The sequence below is a fragment of the Benincasa hispida genome, chromosome 11, assembly GCF_027475165.1.
Source record: "Benincasa hispida cultivar pf3 chromosome 11, pf3_genome.v1.1, whole genome shotgun sequence".
Lineage (NCBI taxonomy): Eukaryota > Viridiplantae > Streptophyta > Magnoliopsida > Cucurbitales > Cucurbitaceae > Benincasa > Benincasa hispida.
The window spans coordinates 73,587,488-73,605,862 of record NC_143488.1 but is presented as its reverse complement, the minus strand read 5'-3'; the positions used below and the strand labels follow the sequence as shown (position 1 = coordinate 73,605,862).

The 18,375-nt window shown below is 33.1% G+C and overlaps 2 long non-coding RNA genes across 2 annotated transcripts; both read right to left on the bottom strand.

The window, feature by feature from the left end:
• Positions 1-7,598: 7,598 nt before the first annotated feature.
• Positions 7,599-8,655, bottom strand: LOC120091805 (uncharacterized). Its single transcript, XR_005485837.2, has 2 exons — positions 8,481-8,655; positions 7,599-7,920 (listed from the first exon to the last, which is right to left on the bottom strand). It is a non-coding gene; the product is annotated as an uncharacterized LOC120091805 (long non-coding RNA).
• Positions 8,656-15,160: 6,505 nt separating this feature from the next.
• Positions 15,161-15,983, bottom strand: LOC150032882 (uncharacterized). The gene is made up of 2 exons (XR_016524770.1): positions 15,593-15,983; positions 15,161-15,502 (listed from the first exon to the last, which is right to left on the bottom strand). It is a non-coding gene; the product is annotated as an uncharacterized LOC150032882 (long non-coding RNA).
• Positions 15,984-18,375: the final 2,392 nt, after the last annotated feature.

Genomic DNA, 18,375 nt, shown 5'->3' with positions numbered 1-18,375 from the left:
CATTTTTGGCCCTTTGAAGTTTTCCCATTGAAAAAAATATTCGTTTTGTTTTTAGACCTCTCAATCGTGAGCCTATGAACAATTCTTAGATTTACATAGGTGAGGGTTGATTCAACAACGGGACTCAATAAGTTTCAAGAGTAAGACCTAGATAGCTAGGGACATAGAGTGCAAGATAGAATTCACTCCTACTCACTTTGAATCCAATTGTTCATTAAAGGATAAGAGATAATCTCGAGGGTAAAATAACATTATGATTATATCGAGGGACACAATATATTTACAGTAAGAGGAGTGCAACTACTGGTCTTTAGTGGAATGATCAATTTAGTGTAAAGAGTTTATTTAATTAATTTCGGATCATTGGAGTCTATTATTTATAGGTCCATTAGGTCCCCTACTAGCTCACAAACGGATTAGCCTTAGAAAGTGTGATAAGTTGATTTGAAACGTTTAAATTCAAACTAAGGGAATTAGTAATTATATGTGATATAATTACATGTTTAATTTTGGAATTATAGTAACAATTATATTTTTGTAAAGTAGTGTCATACTTCATGCATCTTTATTTTCATTACATTATACATAACATTTATATAGTCAAGTAATGGAAAAATAAATATAACAATCTTCCATCATCCATAACTATATATTATATTACTTATAATATAAAATGATGCATGGATATGTTATAAACGCATGCAATCATATAATATAACAGTTATATTAAATATGATGCATGTGCATGCTTAATTAAATCATGCAACTATATAACATAACATTTATATTAGAATGATGCATAAAATAATGTATATCCTATTGTGGGATTTTTATATTATATGACATACACTATGCAATATAATAAATAATCATACATCATATATATAATAATAAATAAATAAAAGTATTATTGGACTGAAATTGGCATCCTAAACATTAATTAAATTAATTTAATTAATGAAAATAAATAAATAATTAATTATTGCAAATTAATAATTACAGAATCCATGTTGTATATTTGAAAGAGGTCCCAATTCGATTATTTGAATTGAAAGATCGAATTTTTTTGATTTGTGATTTCTATTTATGAAAAAAATTATTTGCTGAGACGGAAATAGAAGAAATTCTGACCGTCAGTAGGAATGGTTTGTGGATTACGATTTTGACTAGGAGATTGTGGGACCCTTGTCTTGGAATAAATAGAAAAAAATGGCTATATTAAATAGAAATTATCTTTATATGATTTCCAATGAGATATTTTCCACATTGATAGGAGTACGTTGGACGCTTTTCATTCCAATTTTATTTTTTCGTATTTTCACCCATCGGGGAGTGAAAAAGTGCTTTCGTTGTTGTGGAATCGGAGTTTTTAGTTGGATAAATCTAGAAAACAAAAAAATTGCTACAAAACCTTTAGGGAGGCTCAAAACCAAGACTTGAAGGATGCTAACACATGTGTTAACAATCCAAAGCATTGCAATGATCTGATACAAACATTGCAATGTTGGCTTTTATGATGCGGCCTAGAGCATTGTAACGTTGTAAGACAGAAAATCTACTTTGCTTCGTCCGTTCATCCAACTTGCTTCATTCTTGCTCCAAAATTCTTCAAATCGAAGTCAAAACCACATCACGAATGACATGGACAATTACAAACTTGATTACAAGAATTTAAATGCCCAAAACACTGACAATTACAACTTTAAACACCTTTAAAGCAGTAAATTCTAGGCCCATTTTGAAACGTCTAATGTGTAAAACCCAGAACATTCAATCAAAATGTAAATCATACACCCACTAATAACTCTAAATTAAAATTCGAAAATGAAATTTAGAGACTCGAGATGACTCTGATACCAATTGAAGGAATTGGAATTCTTCGAAGTGAAAGCATATGAATGCATCAGTCTCTAAATTCATTTTACAAAACATACAAAATTCAGAGTGACGGAAATAATTGATAAATATTATTAAATCAAGTATGCTACTACTGTGAAAATAGAGAAGATGGATTAAGCAATACATACTCTTGAAGATCTATATCTTCACGTTCTCTCCAATTTTCATCGTGTTCTCTCGATCTCACAAATATTGCAACCGAATACCACCACGAAGTCTTCCCCGTTGTTCTTAAGAACGAGAATCGTGCAGAGGTGTGGACTCGCACTCAATTTTGGCAAGAGGGAAGGAGATGATTAAGAGAGTTTTTCTGTGTAAAACTTTTATGCAGAACGCAAAGAGAAGGAGAACCAGAGAGAGAACACTTTCTCTCTCCACCTCATTTTTTACGTGAAAGTATGAGAGATTCAAGGATGAGGGACTTATAAATCCCTCCTCTTTATTTAATTTAATTTTAAAATAATTAGAAATTCAAGTTCAAAATTTTAATTTAATATATATTTAAATTATATGCTATATCACATATAACACATAACCTATAGTTAATATTATATCACATATAACATAAAATTATAGTTTATTTTTCTCTCAAATAACCTAAGGTATTAATATGAATCATATTCATATTAATTTTTATATGAATCACAATAAAAATTGAATCACATTTAAATAATAACCCCTTTCATCTAACTATATAAATTTAATAGGAATCATATTCATATTAATTTTAACATATAGTTTCTATATGAATCACATTCACATAATTAATATTTGAATCATATTCAAATATTTATTTCTCTCATAAAACTATATAAATTTAATAATAATCATATTCTCATTAAAGTATAACATAGTTTTTATATGAATCATATTAATAAATTTAATATTTGAATCATATTCAAATATTTATTTCTCTCATAAAACTATATACAAATTCAATATGAATCATATTCACATTAAATTATAACATATAGTTTTTATATAAATTATATTCATAAACTTAATATTTGAATCATATTCAAATATTTATCTCTCATAAATTATATAATGTATCATCATACATTATATTTTGTAATGTATCCATGTATACTATTTAATTGTATCTTATATAATCAATTTTCTTTAATTAATTTGAACAATTCAAATTAAACCAAAATTAATTTGATTCTTTTTAGTCATTATTGAGCTAACGAGTGGATTTTATGGACCTATAGATTGAAACTTTAATGATATGAGACTAATTTATTAAACTCTTTAATCAAATTAACTAACATCCATTAACTGTCAATCATTCTACTAAAGACGTACAGCTGCACTCTTCATACTATAGATATATTTATGTGTCCATTGGATATTCATATAACCAATCAACAATGCATTGACCCTTCACTAATTGCTCTTCAGTATAGCTGGGTCCAATTACCATTTTACCCCTATAGTTACATCTAACTTCTTAAGTATCATTGATCCCTCTAATGAATAATTAAACATAGTCCAACTATGATTGAACTCCTCTCGAGCTAGGAGAGGGTGAGGTGCCTCGTTGTTCAAGCCCCGAAATCAGCCCTAAGGGAGCAATTTATCTTCTAACCCTAACATTAGGGAATGAGTGAATTCCTTCTTGTGTAGTTGTATCCCCAGCTTCCCAATTAGATTAATCCCCAAAATGGTAGGTATATTAAGTCGACGAAACTAACCACTCTTACCCATGTAGATCAAAGGACCGTCATCATAGGCAGGAGTTCAGAACTCAATCAGGATTAAAGTCAAGTCACCTATGGTCGTCCTAGTAAAAAGTGAGTCTCTTCTAGTAACAGTGTTATAAAGAGACTCCATATTTCGTGGTCCGGTCTTATACAAACACTTTGTATAGGATAACCCCACTCACATGTCTCCACATGAATATTTTGTACTAGGCGTGTATTGTATGTCCTAGTTTCTTGTTTTATGTATACTTTTTTATTAGTTTGACTTTTATGATGTACACCTCACTAGTTTTAGGACAAGTGGGAGATTATTAGGGTTGATGCCATAAATCTTGTGTGTCCTATAGTTTGTAATTGTAATGTACAAACAATTTATTTATCTAATAAAATTAGAGGCATTTTATTTGACATTTAGTAGCATTAACCCACAAAATCAGTAAACTAAGATCTAATGTTATATTTTGTAACTTAAACATGTATGAGGAGACATATAGGTGGATCATGTTTAAGAGATAACCTAAACAGTCTACAGTAGATGGATAAGATTTTGATGGGATACACAAGCATGCAACGGAAGCAAACAGAATCAATAAGCACTCTAATTTCATTTAATTTGAGTTCTAAAGGAAGCTAAAACACATTTTCAGAAGTGGGTTTCAAAATGAATATACCTTTGATGATTTCTTCCAATTCCAAGTTGCTCTTCACGTTAATCCAGCTCCAAATCGACCGTGAACCACCAAGAGATTTTCTCTACTATTCTCAGCCTTGAATTTGTGTAGTGAAACTCAAATTTGAGTGAATTTATGAAGGTGTTCTTTGTGGGTTTGAAGAGGAAGAAGAAGTAATAGAAAACTATTTTCCATCTCTACCTCTTCTTCAATTCGAAGAGTTTTTATTCACAAGCAGCATGCAAGCATTTCAATAATGGAATTGGTCAGCAGATGCTATCAATTGGAAGGTAGGAATTGTGTGATTATGTGAACACACCTCATGCTTGAGAAAAGTGGGAAAAACTCACTTTCTCAAATTTCCAAATTTTCTCAAATTAATTTCTTAATTTCCAAAAATCTAATTAATTCCAAATTAATTAAATTCAATTTGATTAATTCATAATTAATCAAATTCAACATTTCAATATTCAATTTCTCAAATTGAATTTTAAAATTGAAATTAATTTGTTTTTTTAATTAATTAAACATATTTAATTAATTAATTAATTTAATATCAAATATCAAATTAATCACACATCTAATTTTCAACATGAATCTTATTCATGTAATTAATATTTAAATCAATATTTAAATACTATAAAATCTCCAATTTCGTTTAATTTCAACAAATTAAACGTTAATTATATCTAATATAATTAAACAAATCCTAATTTGATTTTGAACTTATTCAAATTCAAATCCTAATTTCAATTTGAACATATTCAAATTGAAATTTAATTCGAATAATTCAGATTGATATCATTCCAAATTCACTCAATTTAATAATTCAAGGTATTCATGTTTTACGAGTTAATAGAGGAACCTTATGTACCAACAGATCATTAGCTCCAACGATTTAAGATTAATTGGCTAAAAACTCTTTAGACCAAATTAATCAGTATTAGTTAACTATCAAGTTACACCACTATAGCTCGACAGTTGCACTCTCCTCATTGTAGATATATTTATGTCCACATGATTTAACCATAACCAGTCAGTTGACCCTTCATAGGTTGTTCATAATAATGGCTAGGTCAATATGTTGTTTTACCCCCGATATTACATCTTTTTCCTTAAGTTCCAATTGATCCTCTAATGAACAATTGGTTTATGATCTAATTACTAAACTGAATCCCTCTCGGGCCAATGAGAGGGTGGGGCCCCTTGTTCAAGACCTGAATTCAGTACTTAAGATAACAATCTTTCTCCTATCCCTAAATTGGGTAGGCGTGAACTTCATCTTATACCTTATGTCCCCAACTATCTACCCAGTCTTACCCATGAAATGGGAGGCTTATTGAGCCAGCGTTGTTGAGCCAACCCTCACCCATGCAAATCTAAGGTTAATCATGAATAAACAGGAGTTCATAGTTAGCTCAGGATTAAGATTGAGTTACCTAGGTCATTTAAGCGAAATAGTCAGTCTTTAAACAGTAAACAACGTTATAAAGTAAGAGTGACTTATTTCTTGATCTGATCTTATGCAAACTCATTACATAGGACGCTCCCACTTCTTATGTCAATACATGAACGAATCTGGATCACTTCGTTTGTAATATCTTTACAACAACTTATAACAGCTACAGAGGAGGCTGCATCCAATAGTGTTACCAGAATAAAGTACCCAACCTTAATCATATACTATAAACCGTTTTGGCTATTTACTCGAACTTGATCTATTTTTATGTCTCTACATAAAGTCCAAGTATTCATATAATAACCATGGATCTTAGTTTATTGGATTTAGACTTTATGAATACAATAAATAGATTCAATAACAATTTTATTGAAAAAAATGTTGAATAACATCTTTATTGATAATAGAATATGTTTAACTTTACAAACTATGAGTTTTAGGACACCCAACCCAACAGGCTGGGTACCTTATCTCGGTAACATTACAAATACGGCTAAATTTCTATTAGGATGCATATTTTTCTTCTCTATAATTTTAATATACTGTGAATATCGAATTTGGGACACGATCTTGTTTCTGTATGGGTTTCCACAAATCTTCAATTGGTATTAGAGCATGGCTTTTTAGTCCTAAATTTCAATTTTTCAGAATTAAAATTCATAGTGATGGGGGTACTATTTTTATTTTGCATTTATGTGATGAATGTGGGTTTTTTCACATATTGGATGTTTTGGAATTTGTTTTTCTTGTTACTTCTTTATTTTAAAATTTTGGTTTGTAAGGACTCATTGTTTTAGGCGTACTTTTTGCAATAGAGATTGTAATTGTAATTGTTTGGGTCGTTAGTGGTTGTTCCGACGAAGATCTATTAGTGTCGAAGCCAAAACAAAAAAATTTGATGCAAAAGTGGACTATACAGAAGCTATTCTGTACAGCGACGCTGCGGCACTCCGAAGCGATGCGATGTAAAGAGTTTCTGTAGCGTTGCGACGCTCCGAGACGCACTGGAGCGCGAGTTTAATTAATTATTAGAAAGTCAATCTCGGTCCAATAATGTATTTTGTTTTTTTTTTTTTTTTAAATTATGCATTGGATGCATGATTTAATATTGCTATATATGTCATAATGTATGTCATATAGAGAAAATCCCACCATAGTTTATGCATTATTCATACATCATAAATATTATAATTGTTATAATATAGTTGCATGATTTAAATTTTATAGTTTGCTCATGCATCATATAATATAAGAGTTATAATATATGTTTGCATGCATAAATAACATTGTCATGCATTATTTATATTATAATCACTACTACAAAAACTGTATTACTTGACTTTTTTCACAGTCAAGTATCAGTGTTACTTGACGTTTTTAAAACGTCAAGTAATCTCATGTCAAGAATAAGAGAAATTCTTTACTGGCCTAAAGCGTCAAGCTGTAACTTACTTGATATGTTATAACTATCAAGTATATGAGATCTGTTGACTTATCTTAAGTGTCAAGTATCTAAATTCTTGACATTTATTATGGATCAATGGATCAAAGTTTTCATAACTTGACAGTTTTTACTTGTCAAATGTAATTTCTTCTTTACACCCAAAAACTAACAACTTAATGAATATTTGATACATTTTGCTTGTCATGTTTATGTGTGTGTGTATTTTTTTTATAAAAAAATTGTACTATTAGAGATTATCTATATAATTACTTCTGTTTTGAGGCCCAATAATCACATTGATATATATATATAAGACAAACTAACATCAACCAAACGAGTTATGATCCTTAATCATAAAACAAAGAGCACATGTAATAATAAGAAAGAGAGACTGCACTATCCTCCAAGCACCACAATACTTTTAGGTAACTCCAAAGTCAAAGCCTCATTGGATATATTGTCATATACTTACAATCTCATGTTAACAAAGTTCATATAAACAATTTCTTCAATGTTGTCAATATACTTGCAACCTCTATGGACAATCCCATATGAACAATTCATGAACAATTTCAAAATTACAACTATCAACCCTCCCAAGCTACAATTTTGAAAGTTTTTCACTTAATCTCTTTAATAAATTAGCAAGAAATAAACCAAATACTAACCAATTCACCACCACCACAACATTCTTACATATTCAAGTGCTTCAATAATGACCACACTAATGCCTCTAAACACCTGAAATGGGAAGGAAAAAAAGATATCAATTCTCTAAAATCGTACATTCAATAAGAAGTTGATAAGGCTTTGATAGTCCCAGTTAGAATTGCTTCCCCTTCTCCTAATTAACTGAGTATTTGATCATGTATTACCAAACCTAGGTCCTCGTAAGTTGTAACATATAGCATACTTTGTAGGCTACAAAATCAATAATATGACTAGAATTCTAAAAAACACAGCAACTGGAACTGGGCATTGCAATTGCATTCATTTCAACAACGTGTAAAAGGACACCTAAAACAAAGAAAAATTCTATAAGAGAAATGTAGATACAACAGTTTGAAGAGGGGCAAAAAAATGTTGAATGAAGCAAATTTACAAATGAATATAGTGAAGAGTAGTAAATGTAAAGAACAAACGCCAATATGATATCTTGTACTCATATTTTTATCCTGCTTCGAAAATTTTGAACATATCTTGCAGGCTGCAATTAAATTTTGTAAGGGCAGCAGTTTAAATACATGACTAGTAAATAAAATTGACAAATCAAGATAAATAGCATGAATATTGGTTTATACCCAATGCTAGAAACCAGAAGCTGGAGTTAAAGGGTTCGTCAAGTCAGTGTAGAGCAGGGAGATCATAACATCAAATAACGCTAGCGTGTTGAGAATATCCAAGGGAAAACCATACGTTCAAGTAGAACCGACTGATGATCACAGCCACAAGAATTGGAACATTCTAGCTTCTGGGATAATTGACAAAAATGGCCTATGTGAAGTTTTGGTTTTGAAATTTAGACCCTTTTTAAAAACATTGTTTTTTGACCTCATAATTTTGCAAACAATGTAAAAGTACTGTAATGCCCTTCAAAATTTCAAAAGTCACAAATCCTCCCAACCTAACCGTTTGGCCTTTCCATTTCCTCCCTTAATTGCTACTATTTTCTACCTCGATTTCAACTACATTTCGGATTTTCTTGCCATTTTCCTTTTCATTTAAAGATTATTTAGGATTTTTCATCTAATCAGGTATGGATTTTCCTTTTTTTTCGCTCAATGTTAGTTTATCTTAGACGTTATAAAATGATTGTTTTAGATCTATGTTGAATGTTAATTTTTTTTCTTTAGAACATCATGGTCAGTGTTTTCTGAACAATTTGCAGGCCTAAAATTAATTTTTTTCCCGAAAACCTCGAACCATTTTTTTCAAAAATTGGTCTCTACCCAGCCGGACTTCATACGAGGGTGATTGGGTATGTAACCGGGCAGAGCTAATGGTAAGACAAGGGGGGAATGATTGGCGCCCGACGTTAGACTGATCGAGAGCAAGATGAGATTTGATCGGGTAACAAGGTGTAGGGGAGGGGTACCCGGTCGGGCTTCATACTATGTTGACCGAGTACGTGGTTGGGCGGGGCTAATGAAAAAACCTATTTAAGGGGAAGACTGGTGCTTGGTGTTAGACCGGCCGGGTGAATGGAGTTGTTGATCGAGTATGGAGGGGAAAGCGGGGACAATGAAAAGACGAGGGAAAAGGGGGCAAGACCAAGTAGGGGGTGGAACCGAGTGGAAACCGAGAAGAATTCTTTACTATTTTTTGGCCCGGTCTTCAGCCTAGCCAGGTATGAGACCGGGCCAAAAAATAGAAACTTATAATATTTTTATGGGTCGGGCGAGAAGAGAAAGGGGATTGGGCACCTGATCGAGATTGGGAAGAGGCAGGACTGGGTAGAAACCGGTAAGGTTCTTTACTGTTTTTGGCACGATCTTCAACCCGGCTGGCCAAAAAACAGTAGCTTATAATACATATATTTTCTTCTTTTTAAATATTTTGACTCATTGTTATGTTGTGTTAACTTCTAATTTATCTATTTGATGAAAAATTGTAGGTTATAATGGAACTAGAAATGAAGTTTCATCCTAATGAAGTTTCAAGTGTAGGGTTGATGCTCTAAATCTCGTAGGGTCCTGTAGTTTGTAAACACTTGTATGAACAAATATTCTGTGATTAATAATATATGATATTTTATTCACTTCTGTTTATAAAATATATGATATTTTAGTTGCATTAACCACAAACCAATAAAATAAAATCCATGGTTATCGTTGTAACTTAAACATGTATTTGGAGATATACAAGTGGATCGTGTTTAAGTGATAACCTAAATGTTTTGTAGTATGTGGATAAAGGAGGGAAGCCTTATCCTGTTGACACTACAAGTATGGCCCGCTTTGTAGATGTTACAAATATTGTAAAGTGCTACAAATGATCTAATCCTGATCATTCATGTATTAGACATGTGAGCGAGGATATTCTATATAAAAAAGTTTGTACTAGACTGAACTATGAAATTTTTAGTCTCGTTATGTAACGTCGTACATAATAGAGACTTTCATTTTACTAAAATGATCATAGGTAACATGACCTTAATCTTGAATGAGTTGTGAACTCCTGCTTATGAGGGCGGTCCTTTGATTTTCATGGGTGAGAGTGGCCAGATCACCGACTCAACAAGCCTGCCATTTTGGGGATTTGTCTGATTGGGGAGATGGAAACTCAGCTACACAAGAAAGAATTCACTCCTTCCCCGAAGCAAGGGTAAGTAGATAGATTGTTCCCTTAAGGGATAATTCTGGGTCTTGAACAATGTGATGCCACACCCTCTCTTGGTCCGAGAGAAGTTTAGTCATAGTGGGACTATGATCTATTGTTCATTAGAGGGATCAGTGGTACTTAAGGAGTTAGATATAACTACATAGGAAAAATGATAATTTGGCCTAGTTGTACTTACGAGCGATTTGTGAAGGGTCATTGTACTGTTGATCAGTTATATCCAATGGACACAGAAATATATTTATAGTGCGAAGAATGCAGTTGTCGGTCTTTAATGGAGTGCTTGGCAGTTAACGGACGGTGGATAATGTGATTAAAGAGTTTAATTAGTTATTCACGTACTGTTGGAGCTTCAAGCTACAGGTCCATGAGATCCCCTTGGTAGCTCAATGGATTTAAGTTGAGAATAAGTTTTTGGGTTAATTTGAAATCTTCAAATTAATAAGAGAGAATTTAATTATATATGATATAATTAAATTAATTCAATTATATATGATATAATTGATATAATGTATTTGATACATTATTGTTTAATTGGAGGAACTAATATTTGAATATGATTCAAATATATTTTTTATGAATGAGATTCATAGTTATTAAATTTAATATAAATATGATTTATATTAAATGCCATAAAATAGAGAAAAAGAACTATGGTTATCATATTTATTTAAAACTATAGTCTCTTAGAAAAAGAACTATGATTTATATTAATATAGTCTCTTAAGCAATCATTATATATTGTATATGATGAAATATTAAAACTATAGGTTATAAATATAATATGATAAGTTAGTTATCATATTTATTTATATTTATTAATTATTTGATAATTAAATTCTTTTTCACCATAATTACCTTTAGTAGGTAGTTAATTGGTTTTATGGAAAAGTGGGATAAATGAAAATGGTTTTCTAATTATTCTGTGAGACATTAACTTTACGATGGAGTAAACAATCAAGTATCTACATGATTGCTTAAGAGACTATACGATAGCCTCATTATCTTCTTGATCGAGTAAGCTTGTCTATGCGATAGACTTGGTCGTCTACATGATAATGTTATTTTTCCTTTTCAATCGTCTTCCTCCTAAAACTCTAAACTTCCCCTCTAACCAAAATTAGCCAGAGCCCATCACTCTTGGATTCTCACACCGAGAATACTAAGGTAACCAAGTGGTAGTGTCCTGTTTGGTTTGAGGATCGAGTTGCTGCTTGTTGCTTGTTCGAGGAGTGTTCGAGTTGTTCGACAAGTTCATGAACGAGTATGTTCGAGGGATTACTTGAAGAAGGGTTCTTCAAAGGTATAATCTCTTAATCCTTTGTTTTTATTTAAAAGCATGTTGTAATTTATGATTTATGCATAATCTATTATGTATGACTGTAAATGTATACGTTCAATCACAATGGGATTTGGACGATCTGCTTCCGTTCAAAGGTTCTCTATAAACGGAGTTCCTTCATCAAATAGACGCCAATTCCCGATCGAGCTCATGAAAAAACCATCAAAGTATACAAATTCCCAGTCGGGTCCATGCAAGTAGGCGCCAATTCCCGGTCGAGCTAATGCAAAAGATTATCAAAGTATACTAATTCCCAGCCAAGTCCATGAAAATAGGCGCCAATTTCTAACCGGGCTCATACAAAGATGATAGCTGGTATAAATACAAGTTATTGTAGTCTTTTATTTAGAATTGTGAAGGCTAACAAGTAGAATATGTGGTGATAATACTAAGAATTCATGTGAAAAGTGAGCTTGCGTTGATCAACACGGGAAATCTCTGCTAACCTAATATTATGCGTTATTCTGCATTAAAATGTCTATTTTTGTAGCTATCGCAGGAATCGATCGCATGCGGTGAATCCCAGACCATCGCAAAGTTGATTGCATGCGTTCATCGCATGGATGTTGTGGCTATAAAGTAATAACCATGATAGAAGGGTGATCGCAAGGTTGGTGGAATGCGATGGCACTTCGGAAAAAACGAGCATGAACGCATACCTTGGGAGTATCAAAAAGATGATGTTGACATTTCACCTACCGCGCCGAAAGTGACAGTGATTCAGAGAGGGACCACCAATACTGTCAGCATTCGAGCTCTATAAATAGAGACGTAGAGCCCAAATTCAAGTTATCTGAGCTTCTGTCTTAAGGCAGATCCTTGTGATCACAGATGAGAGCGTGAGCAAGACATTCTTTGAGAGTTTTTCATTCCTTCAACCCATTCTGAGTGACGATCGGAGCTTTGCCAGAGATAGAGCTCGAGAGAGACTACTCCACGACCCATCCATGGCACCACCGGCAGCCTTGACATACGTCTGATGGAAGCAAGAGATTGCCTACATCTAGCCCTCCACCTCTCTTCTTATCTCTGTATTGTATTATATTTTGGCTCAAGGCATTAATACATTTTGTAATCAATGCATCTCTTTATTTCCTTCGACACCATCTTCATTATCTCCTTCTTTATCATCCCTTACTTTCATTGCAACAAACTAAGTAAAGATCACAAGCGTTATCGCATACTCAATCATGCGACATAGAGATACGAAGCATGTAGCAACCCATCGAGAGGTGTGCGTCGCGCGAGTCTAGTGAGTTAATCCTCTTTGCTTAGCGTGAGGTGGTAGCAACGCTTGTCTATGAGCTGTCGCAATGCTTGTCCATGAGCTGATTAGCCGGGACTAACTGCCCAAGAGGGTAAGTAATGGAACTCACTAAGCAAAGTAAGTAGTGTTCCTAGAGATAGGAATAATATTATGTTCAACACAACCATGCATTATAGAGATATAAGCATGTGGCTGACTATCGAAAGGTATGCGACGCGTTAGTGTGACGAGCTGGGATTACCCTTGCGATCAAGCTTAATGATGCGGTGAATTTATCCCCTCCACCATTCTATTTATTTTTCCATGCATCTTATTACGCGTTAACAGTTGCCGCGTCTCTACCAATTCTCATAGTCACACTTTCATTGCTCAATATGTTTAATTAGGATTAGGAGTAGTGCATAGTCTTTTAACTTCCTTATTTTTTTTATTCATCGCCTCAGACGCATTACTTCACAAACAGTGAGTTACAGTCTTCGACCTAAGATCATCTTGAGAAATTTGCATTCTCGTTATACTTGGCAAGAAAGCAAGAAAACTTGTGGCAAGAACGCATGGTCATCGTATATATTCTTAAACGCATATTGCATATTTCTTAGTCTAATGCATGACCATCGACATATGGAGATCAACACATATCATAATATGCACGCATATTTACTCCCTTTTCCACCCATCAAAAGAACTATCAAAATATACAAATTCCTGATCGGGCCCATGCAAGTAGGCACTAATTTCCGGTCGGGCTAATGCAAAAGATCATCAAAGTATACTAATTTTCGGCCGAGTCCATGCAAGTGGGCACCAATTCTCAGTCGGGATCATGCAAAAAACCACGGGTCCATGCAAGTAGGGGCCAATTCCCGGTTGGGCTAATGTAAAATATAATACAAAGGTCATCAAAATCCACAAAAATCCATAAAGTTGATGGACAAATTAGTAATAAAAAAATCCATTATAATCCTTTTCCCTTTCATTCCAAATGCCACCAAAATAAATCCAAACACGAGACATTTTTCTACAATTTATAATAAAAATGTATTAATATAGTTAAAGAAAAAGCAAAATAAAAAATAGAAACTAAAAAGAAAAAAATTGGCCCGGTCGTCCACCCAGCCGGGTACAACATCAAGCCAAAAAAATGGTGTACATATTCTCCATGTGTGCTCGACGGGGCTAGGGTTAACTTTACTGGGCCCTAGACCAGTCCCAGCCTGGCTCCTATCCTGTACCCTAGAAGACCGAGTGATTTTAATCAATTTCTTTCATACCCAGTGAAGACCGATTGAGTGACTTCAATCAATTTTCTTCATCCCCGGTGAAGCCCAACTGGGTATAAACTTATTTCAACAATTATTTTGTACCCGGTGAAGTCCAGTCGGGTATCTTCAAAAAAAAATTGCTATCCTTTTTTTCAATTTTTTTAGCTATAAAATGCAAACCATTATAAAAGTTTTTTTTTAAAAAAAAATCAACCAAGAAAGCATAAATACAAGCAAATAAATTCTAACATACCAAACTCCAAAAAGGTCATTTATTTTTGTCAATTTTTCTAGAAATTATCGAACTATTGAATACATACAAAATGAAATACATACATTCTTACGGAGTGTACAAAATTACAATTTCGTGAAATACTAGTTTTGGACTTGACGAAAGACTTTTCATTCGGGAGATAATTTGGTGAAGAGAACTTTTTGTGAGGTTGTAAATAAATTAATTTTGGTGGATAATTTTTGTGTTGGAATGTGAATATTTTTTTGTGAATTAATTTTTGTGATGAATGATTTTTTGTGAATTAATTTAGTAGGCTAGTTATTGAAATTGAAAGTGAGAATTTAATAAGGGGCATAAGAATAATTGTACAACCAAAATTTCTCGTGCTTACATCATTTTCATCATCAAAGAATAAAAAAATTTGTTTTTAAAAAATAGGTCAAAAATACAAAATAAACTCCAAAAAGGCCATTTTTTTATAATTTTCCCAGCTTCTGCTCTAGCCGCAGTGACAGGCTCTATTTCGCACAAATAAAAATAAGAAACGAGCCGTTAACATAAATTAGAATCATTCCAAGTAACACCAATCATCAAAAAGATTTAAAACAAAGAAACCCTAAAAGAATATTGAAAGAAACAAACCTCAAAAACACCATTAACAATATAGCCAAAGGAAAACCCAAATGTGCAAATGAGAAATTGTTGCCTCCTGCACAAGGATACAAAGAAAACACAATGGAATGGAGTTCACGAACATATCTGAGAGAGAAATGAAAAACTTGAACAATGTATGAAGAGAACGACTCTCAGGTATGCTTCAACGACGTTGGAACAGAGCTTGAACGACACTGCTCGAAGGAGCTCAAAGCTCGATGGACCTGACACAAAGCTCAACGTCTTAGATCTGCTTGAGATGAACCTATAATGAAGCCCAAAGCTCACGGATGTGAAACAAACTTGGAACGAACCTCGATGATGCCAGACAGAACTGGAGTGAAGCTAAGATCAGCTTAGCGAGCATTGGACAGAAATGAAACGAAGCTTAGATCTGAAAAATGTGACGTTTGAGTTGCTGGAACGGGAGCTGAGGTCGACGGCACTGGAGAATGGAAATCAGCGGAGTTGGGGAGCTGAATAGAGATGGTGGCTTGCCGGATGTGTGAGTTAAATGGAGATGGTGGAAGGAGAATGAGAGTGCGAGGGATATTGTGCAAGAGAAATTTAGGAGATGAGCTGCCGGATGTGTGAGCTGAACAGAGATGGTGAAAGGAGCACCAAGTTGAAGATGCTGAAGGCTGGACCACAAAGAAGAGAAGAGGGAAGAGAGAAAAATTTAGGGCTTTGAGTTCTTTTGTTTTTAACAAAAAATGAGAGGGGGGAAAATAAAAATGGAGAATGGGAAATAAATTATAAAGGATTTTATATAATTTTTGTATTTGATATTACTTGACGTTTTAAAAACGTTAAGGCTAGCGTGAAAAATCCAAAAAATTTCTTGAACCTCCACTTTTTTTCATTATTCTTGATGTTTTTCTTAAAATTACATATTACTTGACATTCTTTCATGAAAACATCAAGTAACTAAAAGTTGAAAGACTCAAGTAATGCAGTTTTTGTAGCTTGGATATATGGATGAATGTTGTTTTATTTTCATTACTTTAGTATATAAGTGTTATGTATGATTAAGTAATGAAATTGAGATTGCATGAAGATGACATTATTTTAGGTTTTTTTTTTTTTTTTTTTTTTTTTTTTTATAAATGCTATAATTTTACTAAGTAAGTCACTAGATGCAATCTTAGGTTTTAATTTATTTAATTTATTCTTTATAATTGTTATAAATACATGAAATTAAAAATTAAAATCTATAATAAAGAATTGTATGCTCAAATAGGTAAATCATTTTTAAATAGTTTAAAATATGATTCACTATAGACCTATGATCACATTATTTTTTATAAGATTATAAATAGGTTTAATTTTTTAATCAGTTTAATAGGATTAAATTGGTTAATATTAAAATATTAAATTTTTAACAAATATATCTATAAGGGATCTATGTCTAATCTATCTAAGCTGGGGTATTTAAGCTGATAGAAACGGAATACCCCTACATGGGAACTGACCTGGAAGGTGAATTAGATAGATTTGTTACAAGCATGTAATGATTGATTAAAGTTTATTAAAGCGTTTAGTGAACAATAATCAATATTGTTTAACTATCCAAAATAAATGTTACATTGGGCAAAGTAAACAATTACTTGGCTAAAATAATTAGCTGTATTTTTCTAAGATAATTAACCCTAGGTAAAACACTCAGTGAGAGGAAAATAGGGTATATGATACTTCATTTTTTCTATCATGTTTCTCCCTAAAAGTTCACGCCTCAAGACCTATACTCAGTCTCGCGGCACATTTTCTTGTGTCCCCCTATGGGTGGTGTTTATATAGGTCAATATCAAGGTAAATAGAGATAGTATTTATAGTAAATGGGAGCGAGACGTGTGTCAATATGTTCCATGGTCTCTCTCATTAATTCGAAGTAAACTTTCATGCTTCGTCTCGAGATACCTTTGCTTGTGTCCTCCTACAGATGAAATTTGCATGAGACTTTACTCAAACTCTATAGATGGATAGGATTGCTTAAGTTTTTGCCCCAATTGGTTTTTTCCTACGGTTGACTCATTGGGGCGGAACTCTAGAATCTAAAATGAGAAGTTACACTTACAAGAAAAATGTTAAACTAGTTAATAATTTTATGGATTAAGCAACAGTGACTAATAATTATAGGAACAAGAGTTGTTCTTGTATAATTAAGATAGTCTCAATTCATTGAAAGGACAATTGATTACCCTACGGTGACTTTCACCCTGCCCAACTGAAGCATCATTGCAAAATAGCTGTCGCATAGGGTGCATTAAAATTATTTTGCTAAATTGATTTGTTTTTTCAAACTAGGTAATGCTCGTTTAACTAATATAAATAAATTGTATGTTTTAGCTGAAGGAAATAAAACATGAGGATTTTCATGAGCAGCGGAATGATCGTTCCAAGATTCATTCAAAATTGAAGATACATAATTACAATCAAGAAACGGAAACTTACAGTTATGCACAATACGAAATTAAAACACGCTTTACAATACGATCAAGGGAAAGATTATACATACCTTTGAAGACTCATGCTTCAATCTTCCTCGATCACAGACGCTCGAACAGTCTCTAAGACAGCAATACACGAACGCTCGAACACTACGACTGCAATACAACAAGATCACAGCGACCACAAACTCAACAATCTCCAAGATCACTGATAATGGGCAGAAATGTACGTTATCATAGTGCTAAGTTCTTAAACAATATTAGATTACGTTGATGAAATATGTTAACTTGTGTCCATTAAGCATCGTTTTCATGGTATTGCGGTCGCATGCATTCAGCAAATTAGAACAGTTGATTTTTGTATTTTTGTAGAATATGCGTTAACGAATTGCAAAGATTGCAATCATAGGAATTCATTGGTCGAGCATAACTTCACCGTAAGGCTTTGTGTTGATCGTGCTCGCAAACATTTGTCCGAGAAGGATCGTCGCAACTTGGTCAGCGTAACATGGTGGGCGCATCTGGGTGAAAGGATAATTAAGAGCGATGGGACAGAAAGCTGATGACAGTTGAATCCAAATTAAGTAGACAGCCAATAACAGTCACAGAGTACATTCAGCTTTATCAGTGACAATTATTCGGTGCATCAG